The sequence below is a fragment of the Bactrocera latifrons genome, unplaced genomic scaffold (assembly GCF_001853355.1).
Source record: "Bactrocera latifrons isolate USDA-ARS-PBARC rearing strain unplaced genomic scaffold, ASM185335v1 scaffold_223, whole genome shotgun sequence".
Classification (NCBI taxonomy): Eukaryota; Metazoa; Arthropoda; class Insecta; order Diptera; family Tephritidae; genus Bactrocera; species Bactrocera latifrons.
Window position 1 is genome coordinate 275,407 of NW_017535775.1, and position 5,713 is coordinate 281,119.

At 31.9% G+C, this 5,713-nt stretch overlaps 2 protein-coding genes across 8 annotated transcripts in view; both read right to left on the reverse strand.

Annotated features, from left to right (window-relative positions):
- Positions 1 to 5,713, reverse strand: part of LOC108968640 (5'-AMP-activated protein kinase subunit gamma-1) — a 197,356-nt gene that overhangs the window by 33,429 nt on the left and 158,214 nt on the right. The gene's annotated exons all lie outside the window — the stretch shown is intronic.
- LOC108968644 overlaps positions 1 to 5,713 on the reverse strand; it is a 39,268-nt gene that overhangs the window by 5,342 nt on the left and 28,213 nt on the right. The window contains exon 1 of one of the 4 annotated variants that reach the window (XR_001993351.1): positions 4,357 to 4,455. The exons of the other annotated variants lie outside the window; for them this stretch is intronic. The gene's annotated coding sequence lies outside the window, so the exon portion shown is untranslated. Of the gene's footprint in view, positions 1 to 4,356; positions 4,456 to 5,713 lie in introns of those variants that run through there. 4 annotated transcript variants of the gene reach the window in all.

Below are 5,713 nucleotides of genomic sequence, written 5' to 3' on the forward strand. Positions count from 1 at the left end.
TATTATTAGAATAATAATTTTTTATGCTTTTTGTTTTTTWTCAAAATACATTTAGTTACGTTCAAATAATTATTAACCGGTGTTTTATGTATTTATTTTTATATTAATTCTATTATACAATTTATACCCTCAAAAGGGTATATTAAGTTTGCCACGTTGTTTGTAATAATACGTTATATAAATGAAGATCATAATGAGCCGAGTTGACTTAGCCATATTGCCTCTCCATATGCCCTATGGCAGATAGCTGCCATAAATACTGACCGTTCAAAATCAAGTACGACTATCTGTATGGAAAACTTTTTYCGTTGTTAAGATATCTTTACCAAATTGAGCACATATTTTTTTTCAAAGACTTTGTTCCACTGTGCATTATTATTTAATTATAAGTTTGTAAATTATTATTTCATATGCGCTCTACTGCATATCAAGTGCTTAATATATGATTGTTTATGCATATATTTTCCTTTTTTTGCTGTCACTGTTGTTGATAGCATTATATTTTTAAATATAGCATTTTAATTGTTGTGCCGATTACAAAGTTCATTTGGTTTGCGAGCGAAGAAATGCAAAATTTCAGATGTATTATTTATAATACTATTGCTTCATGCTTGTTTTTCACTTTTTATTATGATTGGAGTTTCAGAACAACAAGTATTTATTAAGTATATTTGTGCATTGTTTTTAAGGGACATTTAATTTAATGCATTAATAAAAAAATGGGCTCTTACTGAATTTAAGGGACTTTAATAATCATTATGAAATTAATTACGAAAAATGTTTATTTTCCTGGATCATGTAGTCGTTTACCAGAAGGAAGAAAAAAAGAATTTAAAAAAAATATATAAATAATACAGCTAATGATCGAAGGAATACCAAAAATTATGAAATACAATTTTTTTCTAAAAACACAGGATCGTAGTGCTCGAAGCAATAGTCAAAATTTTAAAATTAAATTTGTCTAAAAAACCAGTGGCGCTTTAAGTGTAAAAATTGSCACTTCAGAGTGGCTTTAAAAATCAAAATTATTAACAAAACGTATTTTGTGCGACCGTAATCTGAAAAATGTAGCTATGAAAGCTGTATGAAAATGTCTGGTCGTTGCGTCCAGTCCTTTGAGAAACTTTTTCCTGACTTACTTTTAAAACCGTGTTTCGAGAAAAACGCATTTTAAGTTTGGAATGTACTTTACATATAATAWWAAATTTAAAARAAGTSGMTTTTTTGMAAATTCTAACTGTATACAACCCCTTAAGTTTTTGATGCCAGGTACACTAAGTTAAAAATTTTTACAAATACTCCGCATAAGAATATTCACGTACCTACATTCTGTAAATATGCAAAAAAAACATCAACGTTTTTAAATTCGCAAGTGAATATAAATCACTAATTACTTTTTTTTTTATAATTTTGAACTACCATTTAGTATTTTTAATAAATTTTCTGAAGACATTTTCTACTAATATTTTGAAATTTCTACAACAAGTTCAAATTAAAACACAAAATAATAATAATAATTTTCGATATCGGTTGTTTCTGAGTGTCCAAACTAGAGATGAGCGATATTGCGATTTTTCGATATCTGTGATTTCAGTGATTGCTATTTTTGAATCACTGTTATTTTATATTGTTATTGCGATCGCAACTAAATCGACGTTCAAACGGCAGGCTCTGCCGATTTGACACTGTTTGGCCGAATAAAAGTCCGGCTCSGTTCCAGTTACGTAGACCCGACTGTCGTGGGAAMGAGGGAAACCTTTTCTCTTTTGGGTCCTGTAACTCGAGTTAAGTTTTATCGCTTTTCATTTCACTACATTTTCGCAAATGTTGGAGAGGTTCGGCTGCCTGACACTTAGAAGGTATTGCATAGTTTATTTGTATGTTGGTATGATGATTTCACATATTTTTTAGTGTGGTTTATCATATGTTTGTTTAGAATACCCACTTTTAATATTTTCAAAGAAAAACTAATGCCTAATGACCACTGTGGGATGTCTATTTTGGACATGTTTTTTTTTTTNGCCTCCAGTCACGATTCAAGTTGAACTGCGTTTGAGGCCTTTTCGTGATAAGTAAATAATTGTGGATATTTTGGTAACTGAACCGAAAATAGAAATTATTGAGTAAATATTTCGAAATCTCTATTTAAAATGTATAATGAGTGAAATATACTTAAAAATAAGAATGTAGTGCATGTATACAAACGTACACAGCGCAAAATAAGCAAATTGTAAATAAGTTTTATAGAATGGGTTTATATATATATTTTTTTTATTAATTATAACTTTTTGTTTTGGTTTTAATTAATTTTTTCATTTGATTTGTAATTTATAAATTAATGTAATTTGTTTGTTACACTCGTACTATTTATATTACTGACAGGTTATGTGCTATTACGGTTAAAATTTAATTAACTTTTTTAATTTTAAATAAATTTTTTATTGAATATACTTTTTTATTAAGGACTTTTATTTAAAATTTCACTTTGCGCTTTAAATTGTTTTTATTTCAGATGTGTATAAGAGACAGAGCTTATTCTGATCTGCTATCGCAATCGCAATTCACAAACGAACTGTTATCGGAATTCACAGGTTCGAACTGCTATCGCAATCGTAGTTCATAGAAGCGAACTGCTATTTATAAAATGTGACCGCAGTTGCGATATGCGATTTTTCAATCACAGTGAAAAAATCACCGGTAGTGAAATATCGCTCAACACTAGTCCAAACTCGTGATTAACAGTTTGACAGCTATACACCTTATATATCATTCCAGTGCCGAACAAACTATACTGTATGAATGAATAGTTGCTTAGAAAGCATTGCCCAAATTGTTACTCATACGCCACGGTGTCAATAATTGCGCAATAGGAGGCTTGATGGTATAATTGCTGATGGTTTATTTYATGAATTATTTTATATAATATTTTCACTTATTTTATATATTACATTTTACTTATATGCTTATTTATGTATAATATTTATATCTGTAGATACTGGCGTCAGTTTATAAATGTAGACATATGTACATACTGAGCAATGCATAAGAGTGGCCGTTGGCTAAGAGCAACTCAAACGWGAATAAATTACAACAAAATATAAGTGTCAATTAATTAAACTAATCCATTGTTGTTTTTTTTTTCTTCTAAGCACGCAAGTGCTCTTCAAACTGCAAATTTTAGCGTGCCACAACATAATTATGAGCAAAGTGGGAGCAAACCAACTTGACAAACAATGAATGCACGCACACCCTACACAGTTTGCTGCCTATAGCAGAATTTCAAACACTATCAGCTATGTGTCTTACTTGTTTGCTTGCTAACCCTAAGTAAGCACTTGGAAAAATTCATTACCGGCCATAAAAGCCAGCTAATTAATTTTTGCATATTAAACGACTTAAGTAGCTTAAGAACAATTGCAGGCCATTAAGCTGAACAAAAACTCATTCGTTWAAGAAAATACATACACTTTGACTCATAATTACATAGTTATTCGAATGCAGCGCCGTGAATTTCTCAAATAAAAATTTTCAGCGAGAAGCTGCTTTGTTTACAGTCACCAATTAAAAAAACTTAAGATTATGTGAAAAATGTGTATACAAACTTATGTAAGAGTGTGTAYGTGTGTGTACGAACAAAATTGCTCGGTGTGCGAAGCAAGGACATGCGTGCGAAAAGCAGCGCAAGTGTAGATACACAAGGCGGCTTGTGGTATTCAAGGCAATAGGTGGTAACTCAGAGAAACGGATACGTAAATAAGCAGATTGCGTAAACACAGAAAATCTGTGAAATTTCTCAGCAATTGCAACACTTAGAAAATCGCCACACTGAAACCGCGCCGACCTGACCCAATCCCAAAGCAGTTGAATTGCCTTAACTTGCATGAAATTGACGAAAACCAACCCTTAACGAAGCAAAAGAAAAACACTTTCACTTTTCACTTTAGTGCACAGTCCGAGGGCGCGCCAAATTGCCATAAATTGTTGCACTTTGTGCACTCAGCGGGCAGTCGACGGCAGTTTTAAGGTCACTAGAGGTTAACTGCAATGTCGTGCGGTGCAGCAGCAACAACAATAATGGCGATAAACGAGTTTAAATGCATTTAGCAATACATATGCACATGCATACATCGTATATATTCGTATATCGTATCATATATATATATATATAATATGTATATATATATGCATGTTTATATATGTATATATAAAAAAATTTCGGTTAAAAAACTTTTCGGCTTTAGAAAACGTTTTACTAAATTTCTAATTAAGTATATAAATGGCTATAGACCGCTGCGACACAGCTAGAGAGCGACACATTTCCATATATACACTCACACACTTATGCACAATACATACACTGCACGCACGATAGGCTATTTCGATATAGAACGATACAGCAATTAAGCGAATGATTGCTAAAAATAACAGWATCAGACGACGATAACGTCTGCTAAGCAATACGAACGAAATGCGACTGAATGGCGAGCACTTTGCAGCGTAAAGCTTTAGCTGACGCGATATTATAGGGGCATTTATATCGCGACAAAGCACGTGCTACGACAGCACTACGCACGAAAGCGCGTACATAAACACTCGCACAAATTAAAMATTTTAAGCAAGTGGAAATGCGAAAGCGAGTGTGGGTTGCAATAGTGGTCTGTGGCTGCACATGGCGTATGAGTAACCAACACTAGGAGAAATTACATCAATGAAAATGTGTGTCTGTATGTGTGCGACACCATATATACTTATACCACATAGAAAAGTATATAGCATACATAAGCTAAGCATGAAAGTGAAACCGAAAATCGAAATCGACAATTTGTTAAAGAACTCGTATAAAACTCGATTCTCACATGTACACGCATATACTACATACATACATACATACATACACACTTATGAATGTATGTATTTATGCTGCGCGCTTTTCGGTGTGAAAATTCTCAACACATTGATTGAGCCGAAAAGAGACATGAAAGCCGAACTGAAACGAGAGCGTAACGAGTTCGTATGCGCTCAATAAAATAAAAGTCTGCTTTTGGTGCTGCTGGGAGCAATGCTTCATCAGGCCTCCAGTCACGATTCAAGTTGAACTGCGTTTGAGGCCTTTTCGTGATAAGTAAATAATTGTGGATATTTTGGTAACTGAACCGAAAATAGAAATTATTGAGTAAATATTTCGAAATCTCTATTTAAAATGTATAATGAGTGAAATATACTTAAAAATAAGAATGTAGTGCATGTATACAAACGTACACAGCGCAAAATAAGCAAATTGTAAATAAGTTTTATAGAATGGGTTTATATATATATTTTTTTTATTAATTATAACTTTTTGTTTTGGTTTTAATTAATTTTTTCATTTGATTTGTAATTTATAAATTAATGTAATTTGTTTGTTACACTCGTACTATTTATATTACTGACAGGTTATGTGCTATTACGGTTAAAATTTAATTAACTTTTTTAATTTTAAATAAATTTTTTATTGAATATACTTTTTTATTAAGGACTTTTATTTAAAATTTCACTTTGCGCTTTAAATTGTTTTTATTTCAGATGTGTATAAGAGACAGAGCTTATTCTGATCTGCTATCGCAATCGCAATTCACAAACGAACTGTTATCGGAATTCACAGGTTCGAACTGCTATCGCAATCGTAGTTCATAGAAGCGAACTGCTATTTATAAAATGTGACCGCAGTTGCGAT